The 20,233-nt window shown below is 37.5% G+C and overlaps 1 protein-coding gene across 1 annotated transcript in view; it reads right to left on the bottom strand.

The window, feature by feature from the left end:
• The window catches only part of LOC145675821 (FMRFamide receptor-like), a 49,569-nt gene extending 42,380 nt beyond the window's left edge, over nt 1-7,189 (bottom strand). Inside the window, exon 1 of the mRNA XM_081746546.1 lies at nt 6,991-7,189. The gene's annotated coding sequence lies outside the window, so the exon portion shown is untranslated. The remainder of the gene's footprint in view (nt 1-6,990) is intronic.
• Nucleotides 7,190-20,233: the final 13,044 nt, after the last annotated feature.

Genomic DNA, 20,233 nt, shown 5'->3' with positions numbered 1-20,233 from the left:
TGTACGCTCAATTTGACTCTCTCATTCAAATCGATAAAGACAGGAATGTATATACTGATCATACAATGTAAAATTTCGTCATTTGAGTGCCATGAGGGTTATTGTTCACTTCTCCGCGTTCAACGATAATGATGATCATATTATTATTAAGGAACTTGCAATTGTAAATCCTGATATCCCCTTTGTACAAAGCTGGATTTTTAAACCACCATATCCATTACATGAATTACGTGTGCCGCTCATACTTTCGAATAAACATCTAGTACAACATGATTATGGTATTGACTGGTACAATGGCGATGTAGATTACTCATTGTTACCTACTATATTGAAACAATATTGTGCTAATACCTGTACCTTGTATACTTATGGTAAAACACGTCAGGACTATCTGCAGCAACTATTGGAACGGACTGTTGTGAATTTAGAAGATTTACAGTGCCCAAAAGCGTCTTCCTTGGGATTTCATGTTTACTCTTGTGCTTATTTAAAACATAGATTTGGACAATTTAAGTGTTGTGTGCGTGAAACTTTATTATATGCCGAATACTTAAAAGTCTATGGTTATGTTTTATACGTAAATCCAAATAGTGCAACGTATGTTCCATCAAAAATAAAACAAGAGGAGGAAAGTAAGGATGAAATAGACTAATAAACATGTATAGTGATCAATTATTACAAGTGTTACTAAAGGACTGTACTACCGGTGCAAATGTGACTGGAATTTATTCCATTGATCGTTTACCTATACTTGTTCAACACACTGTAGGACTGATTATTAATTTGGACAAATCTGATTTACCTGGTAGCCATTGGGTAGCGATTTATATCAATAACAATAAACATGGGTACTATTTTGATTCTCTGGCACAGGGTGTGCGTAAACTAAGTCAACAGTTCCTACAAAGGAATTGTAAACTGTATTTTGTAAATACTGTACAAGTTCAAGATAATCATTCTATCATGTGTGGATATTTTGTATTATATTTTATGTATTATATGATACGTGGTGTTTCATTTGACAAATGTATTGCAATGTTTAATCATAAAAAATTAAAAAATAATGATAAGCTTGTCAAAAAACATGTAGAAAAAATAATGAAAAAGAAAAAAGTAGATGTTTGTAGATTTTTAGAAATAAATAAATACCAATTTTTTAAACTTTTAATCTCTTTCTTACAATAATTTTAAGATTACAATGAAAACATTAAACTTGCTATTTCCTTAGTAAGGGTTGTGGATCGCTCATTTTTCCACCAATAATTCAATTGTTGTGTATTTCGATATGCACATGCCGATTTTGATTCTACTTGCTTATGAAATGAACAAATTTCATTACAAAGGGTACCTTGTAATTCTGCTAATGGTGGACAACCTTTTCTTTCCAGATCCACAACGTTTGCTAACGCAAAGATTTTCTTTATCCAAATGGATTTTTCCCCACCTTTACAAAGGAAAGTTGCATCTGATGCACAAAAATCATACATAATATTCCGAATAAATGATACGAGATAGCCAGTCTTACTAGACCAGGACAAGCCGTGCAAGTGGTTTGTAAGCCAATCGATTTGTTTTTGGCAACCTATTGGTAAATCGTTAAATTCGCATGGTACTTTTACTAAACAATGAAAATTTAATGTATCATCACACGCAGTAAGACAAAATCCACGTATCACAAATTCATTCGGGGAAATCTTAAATCCCTGTATGTCTACAATATACATTTTATGGTAAACTGAAATTTCACACGAACGTTCCATGACAACTGGAATAAGTTGTCCAATAAATTCAGTATTTTTTAAACATTCATCAGTTTTTAACAAAGTTTGTGATTGAAATTTCACGATGACGTTCATGAAAAATTTCAAAGAGTTCTACTAAAGTCTTATCATTCAACAAGTGCTTTTCAAGAAAAGTTCCAGGATTATGCTGCATACCACTTATTTCATTTGAGCGTAAGTATACAGTTATCGTTTCTAACACACAACTTTCACTAATGTTTTGTCCACAATTCTCACTATCACAATACATGATTACTAATAAAAGGAAATCAAACAATACACAATTTACCATATGGCCACGTATTTCCCATAATCTTTTTCTAGTAAAATTTTTAATAAAATGGGTCTATATTCAAAGTCCCACACGAGATCTCGGAAACGTTCAATGAAATTCCATATCATCGCAAAAGGCTGTCCATGCTTTTTTCTGTAAATTGATAATAATTCTTCACGAACTTCAAATTTCGTTACAGCATCTATAGCTTTCCGTTCAAGAGATTCCGTATCCAACAGCAAACAATCGTGTGTCCATTGACTGCCGTCTCCGAACCCGCAAGCAAAACAAATACATATATCGTCTGGTTTCCACTATATTATACAGTCTTTTATACAATCCAATGACGTACGTTCCACAGTACACTCACATGGCAAATTCAAAAATTCTTCCAACTCCCAATTCTCCACCGGGGAATTACTCACTGTTGGTGAAGGTGTAGGGGGATATTCTTCTATTTCGTTTTCAACATCAAGTAACGGGAAAACTTCTGTTTCCAGTGGCGGAGGTTGCGGGCTCACCACCGGTTGGGATGAAACTATTGGCGCCAAAATGGTCTCAATCGTTTGTGCACGTTTGTGCATGCAAAATTTTTGTTTATGCATATCAGTATGTGTGGGATATGTGCGTATCTAATTTAGGTGCCATTGCACCCCCAACGAATGCCAATTGACTCCAAAGTGGTCTAAATCGTTGATGTGTATCGTTTGTGCACGTTTATGCACAAGAAGTCTCGTTTGTGTATGAAATAGAGGGTGAGACTTTTGGGTATCTCCATTTGGGCACCAGCTTCCCCAAACCTACCGACTGGCGCCAGAATTGTTACGGGTAAGTTTACGGGTGCTGCGTCTAGCCTAGAAGTAGCGGAACGATTGAAGCCTAACTTGCAGTATTCATAACTCTCCGGCCTTTTAGCATTATATAAGGGAATATGCTCCGCCCCCGCTCGCACCAAATAGGGAAAGAAAGAATATTTATTTATTTAGGATACATGAGTTTTACAAATTATCTATATTGGATTTCTAATTTGTGTACGGTCTATGTAATTTTAAAGATTATTAAAACACCACAGAAATGGAATAATACATCTAAAATACAATAATAATGTAAGTTCCTACATGTATATACAAGTGTGCACTGAGAAAAAGATGTATGTGGCGTACGTAAAAACGTAGGTTACATGTGTAAATTCTGTGGTTTCTGGACTTAACGTACAGCAAACGTATAACGAAAATGTAATCTTATACGAATTAGTGCTAGAAGCGACAGGAACTGATATCTGTCCTATTAGCGACCGATTCATTTACATTGAGATAAAGGAAGATGATATGATTCCCTCTCGTAAAATATGTTTGCCTCTGGCGTTATTAGCGCCCGAATAACCTTGCTATGAAAAATGTACCTTCCACTCATATTCTTCGTCAAATATATTTTCCCTCTACTGTCAGTGCAAATAAAACACTTTAATTTTGAGTTAGATTTGAAATAAAACATAACAAATAACTTGACGAAACAATAGTGATATTTCCATGAAAAGTATATTTCTATGTAATTAATTATTGAAAATCCAATTGTAACACCCCTTTCTTCAAAAGCTCTGCTTTCTGTACTTAATTTAATTCAAATCTAACTGTTCACTAAGCAAAGCAATATATTTTAGTTTCGCCAATACGGAAAGTTTCGCCAATTATCTACTTGTTAGACTTCTTTTGAGATCCCTTATATCTGATAGGCTATTCCCAACCAATCCCACCAATTACAATGCAGTGCGCTACAATCCAAAAGATAAACAAACTCTTTAAGTGACCTCTCCCCCTGTTGTGAGCTGCCAAAACGTAAACTAATGGCTTAATTCGCCTTCCCGCTTATTTTGAGTTATGCATGAAAGCTTGTCGTATAGCAATCTGACATAATCCCTTATAGCTAGATGAACTATTGAGTCCTGCGAGAGATGAACGAATCGGTGACTCATAGGCAAGTTAACAGAACGAATCGGTGACTCATAAGCCAGTTAACAGATCAAATCGGTCGCTCATAGGACAGTTAACAGTTCCCGTCGCACATGAAACTGTCGTAAGTAGGACGATACCATCTTATACATATTTTCCGTATATATGTTCCGAATAAACGTACTTTCCGTATGAAAGAAAGAACTGTATGTAAGCGGTCAGAATCTCACATACAGATGGACATATGTAACCAGTGATGTATTTTGAGGGGTACCGGTACCGCCCTACCGGTGGTAGCTCTAGAATATTACAAAATAAAGTTATTATAATATAAACTAATTTACTTTGTATATTAATAATTTTATGCCTCAGTATCTTCTTTAAATGATACAATTTTCTGAGAACTTTATGTATTATAAACATCCACCATCTTCTTTGCCCACTGTCGACATCGCCTTGGACATCGCAAAACAGTAGAAACTTCTCTGCAGCAAGAATCGTGTAGCTATGAGTACATTCCCCTTCGCTCCATCTACATCTACAGAGTACGAACGGCCTGCCAGGTAGGACCAGTTGCCTCTAGAGAAATCGGTTTCTTGGGCGTGAGCGAAGAGTACAAGAAAATTATACGGGTAACGAAACGACAGCGCATTTTGGGGTCTGTGGAATTTCGTTCTGTAGTGGTTTGCGTCAACGCAATTGAACTTTTGTGTTTTACAGTATTTTGCGAGAATCGGCATAGCTGTATAATTATTGTTTCATTATTTGCGTTACGTTAAGAAAGCTCTTACAAACTGAGCCTCATTCATTGGTTAATCGACTATTTCAACGTTCTTTATTGCTCGCAGAACTTCCATTTACTCTGGTGAGTAGGGTTACAATCTATCCAAAGCATAGACGTAACTAGAGGGAAATTAGGCTCCCTAGCAATTACTCATTATTCCAAAGAGGGAGAGCTATATTATTATTACTAATGTACAGGTGTTATAAAGGGTTAGTGGTAGCTCAAGCCAACAAACCCGTATACGCTACTGTATGTAAAATATAGCTTGTACATGTAACACGTGTGTAATATACAGAAAACTGTTAGATATCAGACATCCTGCAAAGGCATGATGTAACATCTAAGCGGGAAACGTATGTAGCATATGGATAACGTATGCTCCGTACCGATTTCTGTAGTAAACATAAGGATTCCGTGTATTTGTACAATATACTGCTGTCTGGATAACCAATTTTTCTTAGTGTGGCAACCTCTTTTTTCAAATGTGAAGCTTTTGTAACTCCAGAAACATTCCACCTTGGAAGTTTAAGACGCCATACTCCCAATATAATAATTATATTTCTTTAAGTAATTGCTAAAGGTTAAAATTTTAAACATATTTTAAGAATAAATCTTTATTATTAAAAATAAATTTCCATATTATTTTATTTTCCAGAGCGTCATTCTGCAAAATTTTGTTAAATTTGGACAAGTTTTATGGGGTCTGTCTATTCCCTTGTGTATGTAATAGATAAGTTATTAGCTTGTTTTAAGTGGTAGATCGAAGAGCCCTTGATGATACAAGTTTCATTCCAAACGTTCCAGTCCTTCTATGCTTGAATCAAGAGCCAAATCATGATTAATGGCATTACATGAGGGAATATTTTCCCTTTGCTTTCGCCAAATATGGAAAAGAAAAATTGAAATATTAGTTATTTTTAAGAGCTTCGTGAAGAGCAAATTCTGCAAGTTTTATTTCACTGTGACAGATTTTATAGAGTTTGGCTTCTGCCCTCTCCCTTGTATATTTAAATAGATAAGTTCGTTTCTTTGGCTTTTAATCGTAGTCCAGAGAGCTACGATTAAATACGTTAATCACATGTCTCTCTTATAGTCTAACAGGCATAATGGAGCTCCTTCGTAGCTAAGTGGTTAGCGTACGCGCCTCTGGCGTGGGAGACCGGGTTCGATTCCCGGCGGGAGCTCATGTGGTTTGGATTCCACGTTAATCAGTAGGTCCACTGAAAGGGACGCTACACTAAAATCAACTCAACTCAACTCAACTCTAACAGGCATAATCGTGGGATGTTAAACTGAAAGAATTTTCAGCTATAAACCTGTTCCTAGTTTTTAATATTTAAAAATCTAGAAAGGTCATTATATGCTTGTAAAATCCTACTTTATCCTCTTCACTTGCCAAAATAAATAAATATATAAAAAGACTGCAAAATGTCGAATCACACTTAAAATTGTATTCATATTTTTCTTTTCGATGTTGTCCTACCTGATCAATGAAAAAACAAAATCAATGCACGAGGAAGAATCGAACATTAGTTGTATGGGTGGGGGTCCTGTACGGATCCAACGAACCACATACTCTGTAAATATGTGACCAGTAGCGTAGTCAGGATGTGTGTTTGGGGGGGGGGGCAAATGCTGTTATAGGTATATATAGAAAAATTACAAACAAAAAATATATAAACATAAAAATATATAAACAATTACAAACATTGAAGTACCAAAATTGGGCCTCTTTGGGGGGGGGGGATCTCTGGCTCCCCTTTCCTACGCCACTGTAGGTGACTAATGTAGTTATGTTTCAAGGTGTGAAAGAACGTAGTTTTATTTTTTCTTTTTATTAAATTTTCCATAATGTCTTGTGTGAACTACAAAGTAATGCATTTAGTAATTTCGTTAGGGAATGGGCCTTTAAAATCTTTAAAATATTTAATTAAATTGCGAGGCTCTAAAAAGGCACGCCTATCGATTTTATTCTCATAGTAAAGGATAAAAGACGCTATATCGCGAAAGACTTTGCATTGTTTTATTTACTTATTTATTTATTGTGAAAGATAATAAAAACCATCATTAATAGCAGAATAAGTCGTAAGTAGCACAGTTGAGAAATCATTGTTATGGAACACAAGTTAGGAGTAAGGTGCACGTCTTTTGCATCTTCTCGGCTGAAAGAACTTGCTAAACTATAAAAGTGATACTACTTACCACTGTTGATCTGTTGATAATCTTATTTGGTAAGAATTCAGCTTCCGATTACATGATTATGAAGCTATTTGAAGAACAAAAAACTCTGTTGAAATACAGAAAACAAGAACTATTACGCAAATAGTGTGTTGATATAAACAGCTTCCCGGAACGAACTTTGTTTCTACGAACCCTCTGACGAAGGCGCGACCTTGGACAATCTTAGATCGTAAGGAATCACTAGAAAGAGACTGCTATTGCAGTGTTGCCAAAGTCACAAAAAACAATCTGCTACAATCCACTTGGGATTGTAGAACCTACAGAGGGGCGCACGAGGCACGTAGCCAAGGGGTGGGTCCGGGGGGTCCGGACCCCCCCCCTTCGGATCCAGAAATGAAAATATTAAGGAAGGATGAAACAAAAAGAAACAAGAAAAAGATGAATCAACGTAAAAAGTATAATACGTAAAAAGTACAAGCGTTTGATTACTCTTTCTTATGAGGAGCTTTGTGTGGAGGAAATGGAGGGCAGCTCAAGTTGAAAATGAATATTATTGTAACCAAGCATTCCGAATTCCACCTATCTCCATGCTAATCCTATGACGATCGATAAACCGGTTCGATGAGATAGACTCTCAGGTAGAACTTAAGAAATGCTCAGAATCACCAATAATATGAGCCATTTTGAATTTCGCGGCAATACTAATCCGTTCTATAGGATGTCTTTACTCCCGAAAGAGTATCTCGTTGCTATCCTTGACGGCAGTAAACGAAGATAAGAAAAAGAAGAAGAAGGAAGACAAGTAGAACCGAGTTCAAATGACTTCGGAAGACTATATCTTTCTCAATACTGTTTTGTATTCTTTTACTCAAGATTTCTTCATAGTTTTTTTAATTAAAATACTTACTAACACAATCCACATTTTATTGTCCTAACAAACTAATATGGGTATGTCGCCAGTAAAATAGTTTAGATTGATCTATCACCTGGCGTGTAACCACAGTATTTCATGTCACGCCCCCCCATTACGAAATCCTGGCTAAACGAACAAATATATGTTGCCAGTAAAATAATTTAGATGATGAGCACCTGGTATGATAACTACAGTATTTCGTCACGGACCCCCCCTATTGCGAAATCCTGGCTACGTGCCTGGGCGCACCCAGGCGACTGGACCCCCCACCCCCCAAAGCCTTCCTTACTCTATATGTATTTGTGCACTTTGTTCATAATACTGTATTTGTTTAGCAGAGAAATTATTGATGTACGCCAAAGATGTGATTCATTTGTACTCTTTGTTTTCTTAAAAAAGATCTAGTTCTACCATTTCTTTTTGAGAATATAGATAACAGTACTTAATATTTACTTTTCGTCTCTTCGGCTGGAATTGGACCCCTTACAAACAAAACAAAAAAATCTGGATGTGCGCCTAGACCTCCTTCACATTTTGTATTTATTTTCCCAGACTGATGAAAAAGACTCAATGCAAATTTTGTTCCCATCCTCAGGTTCAGAAAATATCATTCATAATTTGTGTATGTGCTTAGTCTTGTCAAATGTATACTATAATGTTGCAAGGGGAGTAAAAAGATATATATATCTTATGTTCCATTGACACTTGCAGGAATTAGGGGGCGCGGTGGCTCAGTGATAGAGCGTTCACCTCCAGTGCTTGGGGTCCCTGGTTCGATCCCAGCTGGCGGGTTTGTGGTTTACAAAATCTGTGCTCGTGGGTTTTCTCGGCGTTCTCCCGTTTCTTCCCACTTTCTTCATTCAATTATTTCACTCATTTCTCATTATTACCGTCTCCTTTAGCCTAACCGGCATAACGGTGGGACGTTAAACTTAAAAATGTCATTTCATTTTGCTTACAGGAATTAAATAATACTGAAATCAATGATATGTGTTTGTAATTACGAGGAGTGATCAGAAAGTAAGGTTACAAAGTCTGCAATGAAACGTGTATATATTATTTCATACAACCTATACATCCACCAAATAGTACATGCATTAGGTTATTTTTCGACATAGTCTCCATATCGGTTGAGGCACTTGTCGCATCGTGGGATGAGTTTGAAGATTTCTTCCTGGTAAAAATCATATCTTTGCGTGTTGAGCCACGTTCTCACGAAATGTTTCACCACTTCGCCTGAAATGAAGGGACGGCATCCTAGGCGCTCCTTCACGTACGGAAATAGACGAAAGCCGCTTGGAGCAAGATTCGGGTACTGGGAAGGCTAGTTCATGATTTCCCAGCAAAAATCCTTCAACAACGTGGTGTTTTTCTTTGCTGTATGAGGGCGCACGTTGTCGTGAAGGGAGATTAGGCCCTAGGCGAGAATTCCTAGTCATTTCCTCCTGATTGCTTCTCGCAATCCGGCCAAGGTCTCACAGTATCGGTCAGCAGACCCTGTGTGTTCTCTTTCCAAAATCTCGACGAGTGTGACAACGGCGATTCGCGAAACCAGTTTTCCAAAAAAGTCGCCATTTCTGTTTATATACAACTAGCACTGTAAATGACAGGGGCTAAAACTCTGCACAGTTGCCAACTCCATGTATTAAAATTATCGCACACTCTTCATTCCTCTGTAACGGACGAAACTACATAAATATCGGCCTTGAAACCTTAGTTTCCGATTCTCCCTCGTACTTTATTTAGTACATCCATAGCCAATTTTAACATTGTGAATGATGCAGTACCTGACACAACTCACTTCCATGCTGTAAACTGTACTGATTTATATCCAGCAAGTCACCACAGATATACCTATAATATAACGCAGATACAAGTTAAATAAATATTATGCAATTAAAATAGAATACCAATAATTCGGTGAGTGCAAAAGTACACGCCGTTCTTTATTGGTTTGGCAACACTGCATGGTGAAGCCTTCGTTTCTCGTTATTCAATTGTTTATCTTTAGTTTGGAGTTTGTTTCAGGGGCGTCATTTAGCGAGGGCAGGGAGGGGCAATTCCCCCCCTCTCTCTGAGTTTGAGATTTATATAGATTTTATCAATAAAATAGTAGTAAATCTGTGAAAAATGCGAAATTTTACTTATATCAAGGGGTGTTGCCCCCTCCAAGCAAAACCTGAAATGACGCTCCAGGTTTGTTTATTGATAAACAGGAATTTGTATGTTGTTAACGGCTCGCTTTGGCTATTTTCAAGGCAGAAAAAAAGTGAACACTTCCGACACATTTTACCCTACGAGTTTAATCCAGGATCTAGTGCTGTAGAAGCCACTAGAAGAAATTATAGTGTGTTTGGGAATGAAGCACGTTCTGAGAGGACGGCACGGAAATGGTTTTCTTGTTTCCGAGAAAGAAAATTCGAAATGAAATGCAATTTTTGAGTTTTACGTCCCACGATTATGCCGGTTACGCTAAAGGAGTCGGTGATGATGAGGGATGAATGAAATGGTGGAATGAAGAAAGTGGGAGGAAACGGGAGATTCCCGAGAAAACCCACGCACACGGTGTTTGTCCACCACAAAGTTCACTTGGCGGGAGCAGGGTTTGAACCCCGGACCCCAAAACACCAGAGGTGAACGCTCTACCACTGAGCCACCGCAGCCCCAAAGAAAATTCGACTTATATGATGTATCACGTTTCGGAATTTTCTCATTTTGATGGAAACCTCCTAAATCAGTTGGTTCACGATAATCCTCTCCAAACAATGTGGAAATTGACACAAATTATTGAATGCGATCATACAATCGAAGTGCACGATTTGTATTCATTGGATAAGGTGCAAAAATTGGATACATGAGTACCCCATGTGTTAAGCGACACCAACAAAAATAAGCGAATATCCATATGTTCGTTTTTGTTGCCCTGTTACCATTTGGCTTGTGATAAGCACAAACCATTCCTTGGGAACATTGTTACAAGTGACGAGAAATCATGCCTGAATGTCAAGTTAAAGGAGAGGAACGAATGTCTGAGCCCATCGAAAAAAGTAATACGCCATGCGAAGGACCGTGCACATCCTCAAAATATCATGTATATTTGGTGGAACCAAATAGGCGTTCTTCACCATGAATTGCTACCAAAAAATGAAACAATTAATGATACTGTGTATACTGAACAGCCAAGACGACTCGCTGTTGCTATTGAAAAAAAAGCAATTGATAAATCTTGTGTTGTTACTCCGTGATAATGAACGCCCACATATGGTTACTGAGCGCATATGGTGGCCAGAATGACCACAGATATGATTACTGAACTTGGTCGGAAACAATTTCCTCATCCTTCATATTCACCAGGCCTCGCTCCTTCTTATTTCCATGCTTTCCGATCTCTCTCTAACAACATCGAGGGACAAGAGTTTCATTATGAAACTTCTTCTAGGAACTGGCTAACAGATTTTTCGAACTCAAAACCAGAATAGTTCTATAGAAGAGGCAAAAAATGAAATGAAATCTTGAGTTTTACGTCCCACGATTATGCTAAAGGAGACTGTGATGATGAGTAATGAATGAAATGGTGGAATGAAGAAAGTGGGAGGAAACTGGAGAACCCTGAGAAAACCCACGCACACGGTGTTTGTCCACCACAAAGTTCACTTGGCGGAGGCTGGAATCAAACCCGGGACCCCTAGCACCAGAGGTGAACGCTCTGCTACTGAGCCACCGCGGCCCTCTATGGGAGAGGCATTGAACTACCTGAACGCTGGCAGTCGGTCATTGACAAAGATGGTGATTACATCACTGAGTGAGTGATTATTGAAAAATCTTCAAGTTTTACGTCCCACGTTATGCCGGTTAGGTTAAAGGAGACGGTGATGATGAGTGATGAGTGAAATGGTGGAATAAAGAAAGTGGGAGGAAACGGGAGAACGCCGAGAAAACCCACGAGCAAGGTGTTTGTCCACCACAAAGTTCACACGGCGCGAGCTGGGATCGAACCAGGGATCCCATACACAGGAGGTGAACGCTCTACCACTGAGCCACCGCGCCCCCTGAGTGATTATTGATTTATGGGGTAGTGTATCAATGTCTTATTATTTAATTGTATGTTATTAGATTCTTTTCTAGTGTACTGTGGTGTACCTTATTTACTAAATTATAAATACATAAGTTAATACTTCTTACAAGGGAAGTATGAATGAGCTCATATCGAAACCTACCGTAAAATTTCACTCAGAGGAAGGAAGTCCGACAGAAAGACCACACACAAAAAAGCAGCTGCGTTTTCGAAGTGGAATTAACCAAAATGGCAGATTGAAATGTCGCGTATCCATGTCGACAATTGGGCAATACGTTCAATACCACCCCTTGTAAACGGCCTGTTAATAATAAAAAGTCAATACCAACAATGTAGGTACATACTATACCTAAGAGGAAGTCGTACGGTAAGGTGAACCTTGACAGCAGCCATCTTAAAATCCGCCATCTTGAATTCAGTCAAGTTTTGTAAATAGGAATAGGACAATATGATACGTGATTTTGGACTAGAATTTAAGCAGAAAAACAATGGTAGCAATAGTTTTAAGATACGTTCATTTGGTAAAAAGTTACAGGCATATTTATTGTGTATGTTTCCATGTGCACAATTCAGGAATGAAGCAGTTTTACTAATTTGCCTTTACTAATTTGAAAAGGTAGAAATAAGGTGAGTAAAGTCAGGTGTTAAGAGAAAATTTAAGAGAAAATGTTTCACAATAAAGCGAGGAAAAAGAAAAGATAGATATATTTAGTGTTTTAGTTTTTTGCTTAAATATAAAAGTAATTTTAAAAAGTGGCTAATGCGCATATCCTCGGTGAACGAGGTTTCTGAGTTCAATACCCAGTGGTTGGATTGGAGTTTAGCGTTACTTTCAGAAATAAGAGTATAGGAGACAGGGATCTACAGCTCACAGTGTGATTCGAACCAGGCCCGTATCCAGGGAGGTCGAGGGGGGCCGGGCTCCCTAAATTTTTGCTGCCTCCTAAAATTTTCACGGTAGGCTTGCAAATGAACTATAGTATGATGATGAACTATAATATAGTAGGATCGGGGCCCCCTTAACTTCAGCCGCTCACCCCCTACATTTTTGGGCTGGCTACCGGCCTGATTCGAACCAGATGAATATTCACTGGGAATTGAACCCGAGTCTTCCTTTAAAAAAAAAAAAAGAGCGTACGAACAGGAGACAGCTAAGTTCGCAGTGCAAGAGCGTCAAACGCACTATACTGTTTCAGATAAGCTATAGGTCTTATTCTTTACAGGGTTAACCGGAAAGATGTGCACAAACTCGGGGAGGTGATTCGTAACATCAAAAGAAGACAAGAAAATCCTCTTGCATGCTGTCGAAGTCCGCGCCGTGTACGCTGTGCATATCTTTTTATTTCGCTCCACTTGTCAGGATTCGACTTTTGATCCCAAGTTTGGACCCCTGTCACTCGTACACGACACAAAATTCAACAACATGCAAGAGAATTTTCTTGTCTTCTTTTGATGTCACGAATCACCTTCCGAGTTTGTGCACATCTTTCCGGTTCACCCTGTATAGCATCTCTGCTCACTGCTAGAGTTAAATACAAATCAAATAATCAATCAACAAGTTTGAAGGAGGAATAAGGGAGAAAAATCTCCACTCACATTATATACTTCTAGTAAGTTCCTTTGTGGATATATGGTTAGCGAACATATCTTTGGTGTGAAAGGCCAGAGTTCGATTCCCGGTAGAGGCATATGTTCGGATCCCACGTTTGTTTGTAGGACTATGTTCTACATAGCATCGTTGCTACAAGGGACGCTAAAGTCTCATCGACAAGTTAACTATTGTCTACTTCTAAATCGGTTAATCCAAGCATTGAGAAGTTAATATTAAACGAAATGAGTTTAGGGCTTCAAAGATTAAGTTCAACTATATTAAGACTCAAGGGGCCTTATGCAGAGTCGTTTTGACGTATGATTAGCGTCATACTAAAGGCCTGACTACTGCAGGAAACATATGTTAGTCGAACTCTTTAGTATGGCACTAATAACGCGTCAAAACGACTCTGCATAAGGCCCAAGGACTCTGATATAAACTACCCGTGATTTGTCACTTTTTTATTGTTATTATTTTCTTGCTGATAAAATTGCAGAAAGAACTGAAAGACGCTATTTAATAGCGACACAATATCTCGGAAAGTAATTTCAATGGTTAATTAGTTGAACGGTAAGTTTCATCGCCGATGGGATGGAAAATATGAGTTTGATTATCTGTGAGAATACATGTTGTTTAGATTCTATATCAACCAATAGGTCCATGTGAATATCTTATCTGGTCAGTGGCTAACGCGGGAACTTTCTGCGCTTGTACGCCCACGTTTGATTCCTGGTAGGAATATTTGTCGCGGGTATAAATCCAGCAGTAGACCGGGTTTCAAATTAAACAACAATTTCTTTATTATTTCATACTTCATTTATTTCATTGCAATTAATTGATTGGTATTGGATCAATAGGTCCCTCTTTCCGTTTCATACAGCCTCGACATTGAAATTTAAAGTTTAACGGGCTAATCCCAGTAATCAAAAAGTTCACGTTTGATGCAGTTTTCTTGATGATTTTTTTAAAAAAGTATAAACGTTCAGAATCTTTAAGAAGTTAATATGAAATGCATATTTCAATAAGTCTGGTCAAGGTCTAAATATTATAACTATCACCTCCCATTACTTGTGAGACTGAGGCAGAAGGTGGGAAAATAGTAATCAGAATGACTGGCTACGGGATTCGGACTACCCTCGGACTACCAAGGGGGGGAGTGCTTTGTGCCCCCCTCAGTATATTTTTTGTGATTACTCTTCTAATCCTTTCTTTAACATTGTAAGGAAATATCTTATCACTCAACATGTTTAGCTAAAGCGCATATCTTACGGTGGTTCAAATTTAACGTTAGTGGGTCTCATAAAATTTGCTATCTTAAATTGATGGACACAAAGTTGGTAGGAGATGTGACTGACATTTAGAAGCGTCACTCCTAGACAGAAGTATAATAAATAGTTGTTAGTTTTATCCTCCATACTGTTCATTTCAGTCACTGTAGATTTTTGTGAGAGTTTCTAATTTGTTTGCGAGATATATATAATTTTAACAGGTGAGCACAAAATGAGCCAACTTGGTAGTCTGTGTTAGAAAAAAAATACCTAGGTAGTGAGAGGGTTAAGGCAAAATACTTAACGTTAATAAGGTGAGATTTAACTGTTCCCTTAAATAACTTTTCAAAGGAGTTAAAAATAGTGACCTGTCTACTGCATGACCATATTTATGTTCTTCACACTTTGCTAATTTTAGTTGACTGTTGGAGTTTAGCGTATCTTTTCAGCACCTAGGTTATAGTGTAGGCGTGTGGACTATAATACTCGCGCCGAGTCGTGAAGCTTGGGCTCTAATTCAATCATAGAAATATTTTGCTTGAGCTCCAGCACATCGGAAAACTTCGGTACAATTCGTGGAGCCGCTTCCCGAGCGCACACATGGGGAAACGTCAAACAGCTGAAATTCACCAACTATGTTGCCAAACTTTGAAGACATACTAAACGAGTATATAAAAAAAGCATTTAAAATTACCAATAATAACACTGCACAACAATAACTACTGTAACAACTATTCTAAAATGGTAACAATAGCACAAATAGTAACAACGAAAATATAACGTTAAAAAATTAGCAAAACGGAACTTGACGCCAATCCGACAACACTGTACTCTCGGGAGATGTTTTCCGTGTAGCGCGAGAGAAGACACTGACAAAATTTGATGGGTGGGGGTTGACGACCGGAACACACCCTCGCGTTCTATTGGGTGGTGAAATCGGTAGATCTAGGTCAAGCTTCACGACTCGGCGCGAGTACTATAATAACCTGAAAAAGAATGTTACGGAAGCAATTATTTCCTTATATAGACATCCTACATACATGCTATTATTAAATCGGCAAAAATCGGCTACCAGGCAAAAATCGGCTACCGAAATGCTTGGGAAAGGTTTAAAAATAATCCATTTAAATTATTAAGTATTCTGCCTTTCGGCAGGTCCTGGGACTGATGAATGTTTTCTTTTCTTCTACTTAATTTTCAGTTTGGACCTGGAAATGTTTCCTGCATGTTTTGATTTTCAGCTTCCTCTTTTAACTCACAATATTTTCTTCTATTTTTCAAATTATCGGTATTCTTCTTCTTCCTATTCCTCGCTTTCCTTTCATTTTTCCTTCAATGAGGGTATGAAGAAGACTTCGTAAGATGTGTTCTATCCAATTGGCCTTTCTACGAAAGATGCTGGCTACAAGCGTCCTCTTCTCTCCTATCCGTTTTAAAACATCTTATTTGTTACTCTTTCTGTCCATTTTATCTTCTCCATCTTCCTCGAACACCACATTTTGAAGCTTTCTAAATATTTCTTCTCTAACTTCCGTAATGTCCAAGTCTCTGAACTATACAGTCCAATGCTCCATATATATATATATATAGCACTTGAGCAATTTCTTCCTTAGTCCAATATTAAGGCTGCTAGTAAGAAGTGACCTTTTCTTGTTGAATGCTTCTTTAGCTATGGCAATTCTTGACCTGATCTCTCTGGTGCAGTACGGATCTTTCGTCAAATACTTCCCAGATACTTGAAATTATAGACCTCTTCGGTTCTCTTTGTTCTACTCTGACCCGTAAGGGCGCATTTATGTGGGATATTCACATAATTTCCGACTTTTCTATGTTGATTTCCATTCCCTATAGTTTCCCAATGTCAACTGTTTTGTCAATCATCTCCTGTAGTCCTTCTTCGGTTCTAGCTATAATAACCGTATCATCTGCATACCTGACCTTGTTAATGATTTGCTTTCTAATATTGAAATCTCCAATTTCCGTTAATGTTTCCTTCATTAACCATTTACTGTAGATGTTGAATAATTGGGACGACATTCTACATCCTTGTCTGACTCCTCTTCCAATCTCCACACTATTGGTTTCTCCTTCATTCAAGCTCATCTTGACTCGTTGTCCTATGTACAGGTTACAGATGAGTCGTCGGTCTCTCCAACTGACCCCAATTTTTTAAAGTATTTGCAGAAGTTTCGTCCATTTGACCCTGTCAAAAGCTTTTTGCCAGTCTATGAAGCACAAGCACAACTTTTCCTTTAAGTCAAGAACTCGTTCTGAGATAAGAGTTAGGAATAAAAGATATTATTTCCCGAGCCCAATGCAAACGTATTGAAGAAATGTTATAAAACTGTAAAGATTCGTACAACAATTACTCTTAAGAGGTAAGTGAATAATAAAAACGAGTATCCTTTCATTATGTCTCGTTATTTAGTTATTTAATTATTTTAAGTAATATATTATAAGAAAAAACATACAAAAACACTTTTCTAGGAAGAAATTTGCACTTCAACAATTTACAATTTCGTTAGGATTTGACTAAGTTACACTTACTCTGTATATACAATATTTTAATCCATTGTAAAACAAACATCGAAGATCATAATCATCATTACCATCATTACCGCACAAAACACTTAATTTCCTCTTCAACTCCTTCTTCATTGCAAGTATTTTAATGAAGAAGTATGTATCTTTATATTTTCACACTTATAAGTTCAAAAACACATAGATCTTCATGTTCTCAAATTTAGACGAAAGTGTTTCGGAGACATTTAATTGTTTCCACCATAGAGCGATCCAGCTACTTCTTTTCTACTACACTAGTGTCATCCAGTGGTGCTATTCAGTCGGTTCGCACATGCTCGCTAGAACCAGTTGTTAAAATATTTTGAGTTTGCAGAACCATTTGTTATACTCGGACATAACAGCAAATTTTACCCAGTTATACACAGGAACAGTACATTTTAGTTTAACTATCTTTGTTTTTAGAAATTCTTACAGCTACATATGATCTCTCAGAAGATGGTATAAACGCTTATTTATCAAATGCTCAGATACCAAGAATACTCAGATACTCAGATATATATAATAGGCTTGGACACTTATAAACTGGGATCACATGAGTGTAGTGGTGAGGGTTATTTATAGTTGAATCACATAGATATCATTATCAACAATTGTAGATCCATTGCTGGATTAAGGTCTTACCAATACTTTTTGACAACCATCTATCTTGGATAGTTCATTTCCATGATATTCACAGTGTTACATAATTTCGTAACACCACCTTGTATAGGATGCTGTGTAGGTCTCCTTCTCGGTACTTGTGGTATCCAGTAAAAAATGCGTTTGTCTATCTTGTATGATTTGTTTTCCAAGATAATTATATCTATCCATCTACCTTCTCTCTCTCTCTCTCTCTCTCTCTCTCTGATAATATATATTAGCTGAGCCTGTGCTATTTACACAGCGCTCGGTTTTAATATGAGCGTGAAGCTCCTTCCTGCTTCTCACTATATCTGTGCAAGTTCGTTTACGAACACAAGTAAACGACGGGAAGACTCTCAAAGGGAGTAAATTGCTGTAGACAAACATATAAATGTAGTATTTTAATATATAGAATGTTGCAGTGAGTTTGTGGCAAACTTGAATAAGTGATAGATGATACCAAATGCAAATATTTTTTCTTATAATTCCATATCCGAGTACGCCTCATTATGGGTCCACAAGCCTTCGAAGTTACCAGCTTGCAATAGGTTTTGTCATTCAGATTAAAGCAAAGCGCCTGAAATATTCATCAACCCGCTATACGTAGCTCCGTTACTGGTTGCCTTTCACAAGGGTATCAGCTTTAACGTCCTAGTGGCAGTATTAAACTAATAGAATCAAAACGATGCCTAAAATGTGGAATAGAAAAATAAAGACAAGTTTTTTTGAAAATTTGAATGAGTATTTGCAAATCTACACAAAATTGTAATCGACCAGCGAGAACAACCTTTCTAGCACTTGTGGTTTTCGAGAACTCATTGTCGAAAGGATTGGTCACAAACATATAAACTTTTCTTGACTACGAACATATATATAGAACCGGTTTTTAAAACATTAGAATAACAACTGGTGTCATCAAAATCAGAATCAGTCAACAAAGATATTTTGAACATTATGACAACTGTCTCAATAGCAATCTCTACATGCTATTGCACAGGTTAATCTATGTTTTCCGCATGAACACAAGTTGTTTGAGCGTGACTTGGTACTAGACACTTTACACTTACATCGCACCATGTTTAAAATATATTGAGGAGCAGGCTCAAGATCGGTAGTGATAGGTTCATATTACTTCTCTCTTCTTTTCCATCCCCAGCTTAGGGACGAAGAGAAGAACGTCCAAATGCTTTTCATTCAAAAAGTTGCAAATGCACCCGAAGACAATGATTAAATGCTTCATTTTCAGTTGGAACAAGCTTTTGCGGTTGCAACTTTGATAATTCTGTAGCTATCAGCTTCATATATGTTTGATAGCGTAGCGAATTTAAGGAGTTTCCTAATTCCTTAAGGTTTTATAATAAGGCGGACATAATTGATAAGGCGGACATAATTGATAAGGCGGACATAATTAGACTGTGACCCATACTAGGTTTGTAGTATGTTAGTGTGAACCCACAAGCATCTATGTTATCAGTTATGTCAGCCAATGCGGTAGATTTCATGCAAAAATCTTGAATGTTCGCATTGGTTGGCAATACTGAAACACTTGGGTGCTTGGGAGACGGGTCATTCACACTATGTTTTCCATTTTTCAATGTAGCTTCTGTCACATTTATTATATACTTGTTCAATGGCACGCACGCCCTTTTCAAAATTGTGATATTTACGCTTGTTGGCAACACTGACAAATCTAGAATGGTTGGGAGATGGTCACACTCAACGTCTTTTTTTTTTTTTTTTTTTTTTTTTTTTTACTATAGTGTCGTATGATGTGTCCTCCAAGCTTGGTGTTAAATATCTCATCGTACGGAACCTGTTTTACAAACTCTCATTTTTACCCTTGATTGGAAACACTGACAAACTGGGGCCATTGGGAGAGGAATACGTTCACAGTATATTTTCTCTAGTGACGAATGATGTTCATGCCACGTTTCACGGATATTCATCCAGTGATACAGAAACCATCTGCCACATTGGATTTATAATTCGTTGGTAACACTGACCAAATCGTTACTTCTGGGTGCAAGGTGATATTATCAAACTCTTGCCCGAATCGCATTCTAGCAATGAGCCAAAAGGGAAGATGATGGGGTCAGGTGCCGTACATAGAGTCATAAACACCAAGAAACTGACCCCTTATAGGTCAGGTTGCGGGTTTACCCGTGATTTCAAAACGGTTTCGTACTTCTCATGGCAAGAGCTTTCAGACGATA

Source organism: Thermobia domestica, chromosome 18, assembly GCF_964235325.1.
Source record: "Thermobia domestica chromosome 18, izTheDome1.hap1.1, whole genome shotgun sequence".
Classification (NCBI taxonomy): domain Eukaryota; kingdom Metazoa; phylum Arthropoda; class Insecta; order Zygentoma; family Lepismatidae; genus Thermobia; species Thermobia domestica.
This window is presented reverse-complemented; position numbering and strand designations above follow the sequence as displayed.